Source organism: Pungitius pungitius, chromosome 20, assembly GCF_949316345.1.
Source record: "Pungitius pungitius chromosome 20, fPunPun2.1, whole genome shotgun sequence".
Taxonomy (NCBI): domain Eukaryota; kingdom Metazoa; phylum Chordata; class Actinopteri; order Perciformes; family Gasterosteidae; genus Pungitius; species Pungitius pungitius.
In genome coordinates this window covers 15,978,129-15,980,296 of record NC_084919.1, presented here as the reverse complement: position 1 = coordinate 15,980,296, position 2,168 = coordinate 15,978,129, and the positions used below count along the sequence as shown (strand labels likewise).

At 41.4% G+C, this 2,168-nt stretch overlaps 1 long non-coding RNA gene across 1 annotated transcript; it reads left to right on the top strand.

The window, feature by feature from the left end:
• The first annotated feature begins 442 nt into the window (after positions 1-442).
• On the top strand, positions 443-2,168 carry LOC119195007 (uncharacterized). Its single transcript, XR_009942813.1, has 3 exons — positions 443-610; positions 732-1,253; positions 1,380-2,168. It is a non-coding gene; the product is annotated as an uncharacterized LOC119195007 (long non-coding RNA).

Genomic DNA, 2,168 nt, shown 5'->3' with positions numbered 1-2,168 from the left:
CTGTGAAGACTTACTTGTCAGGTCAAGGTTGCTCTTGGACCTTTAACCCTCCGCAGGTTCGTGGGAAAGAATGATTGGTCTTGCAAGAAGAATCCTGGACTCTATGTTCCTTCAGCTGAAGGACAAACTTACCCATGAGGTGCTGGTGACTTTCATGGCAGAAGTTACAGCCATTATAAATGGCAGACCTCTTGTTCCTGTGACAACCGACTCTGTGGATTCGTTTATGCTCACTCCAGTGCCCTTCTCACTCAAACACAGACTTTCCCTAGCCAAGACGGGAAGGTACGAAAGGTCGAGATCAAGGTCACACGAACAGGAGTGACCAAAATCTTTCTTAGGCCTGTTTCAGAGATAGTGCTTCTTCTCCCCCCAGAGGCCCAGTGAAGCAAACTGTCTAGGATTTATGGGGTGGCGTGTATTCACGCCAGGCGGGGAGTGTTTTGTTACAAAAGTTAAATCTATGTTATACGTTTTATTTTGAAAACCGGAAATTGTCAGGTGACAGGAACCAGGAAGTGAGTCGGCTCAGAACTGCCTTTTGTAGTAGTTGTTTTTTCTCTATCCAGTTGAGTCTGCCTGCATTCTATTCCTTTTGATAGCATCGTTGGTATGTATTGAATTGTTTTATTGCTCAGATTATATTTGTGTGATGTTTAGTTTGGATATTTTGTGCTGATGACAAGACAATACACTTTGTTTGTGTTTATTATGTCTTTTGTGTGTTTTAGTTTTACTCTATCCCTAATGTCAATAAACCTGTGGACAACGAAGGACCGTCTTCAGAGTGGTGATGTGGGGAAAGAGTTCATCTAACTGCCAAGGTGTATCGGAGCACATATACCGAGGGCGGCATAAGTGATGAAGAAAGAAGTTAAAGTACAACAGATAAAAACACAGGGAAACATTTAATATGCTGAAGCTGTTAAAAGAGTGGAAAAGGAAAAGAAGAATCAGAGCGAAGAAGTTCAAAAAAGGGTAGTACGAGAAGATCATCAAGAAAAGAAGGAGAAATGGGAAGAGCAGAAGAAAATAGTGACATTCATAGCAGGGGTGATAAATGTGTGATAGGGTCGGCCCAAGTAGGCGTGTATTGGCTGGCACCCACAGGTGCACCAGATGAGGACTAATGAGCCCATAACATCCGGCTTGATAAACCAGGAAATGACCTCGGGAATTGTTTGAGTTTCATGTTGCCGTCGCTGGTTGGCACGCTATTTGAGGCTGCCAAACTATACATTGGGCATTAGGAGGTAAGCGTTTATGCTTAGTTGGTTTTTTACTATTTCTGATTAGCTACGGTATGCCGTGCATGTTACGCCCTGTGTTTTGTTATTAGTAGGCATACAGCTCACTAGTGTGTGTCTTACTCCTCATAGCCCTTGGTTTGTCTGACTGTGGCGGCGCGAGACCCATAGACGCATAGAGATGTAAAGTCTTTTCACTGGAATTAACAAAGGACGACCAGGTAGGCAATTCAGGCATGGTTTTAAGTGCATTCACCTGGGCAAAGCGACTGTGACGTGGGCCATATTATTAGTTGGTCAGATTACTATACGTGTAATGTAATCATACTGCCCTATTTTAATTAGTTAATTTTTATTCTAGTTATTCTCAATTTTGTGAGTAGTAGAGGAATGATGTACTGGGAAAATGTGCAATATCTGCTAATATGAACAATTTGTGTTATAGATCTACAAACGATCATCATTCGTAGCCGGACCACTGTTTTCCTCGTTTCGTTTTGTTTCTTTTCTCTTTGGCATACTAAGCAGTTAAAGCCACGTGTTGTGTACTGTTTGTTGATGTCTGTTCTCCTTGTGGGCCCAACTCTGGTATAGCTCTACTGTAAGAATATAGCGGGCATTTCTCTGCCCTTGCAACGCTTACAGTGTAAACACTCTTAATGATTGAGTTTTGATATAATTTGTTTCTTTTTTGTGATTTTGCTTGATGTCATCGTGTGACCTAATTTAGGTGTTTTAACGTTTGCAGTGTTCACTAGCATGTGCATGAGTATATCAGAAATCACGCATAGCTGATTTGTCCGTTGTAAATTCAGCAGTACAACCAATTACTTGGGTGGGTTCTCTGTGCCTATGTTGCTCATTGTGTTTTCTAGTATTTTGTCATGATGTATAGTATATTAATTGATCTATGCTTTGTTA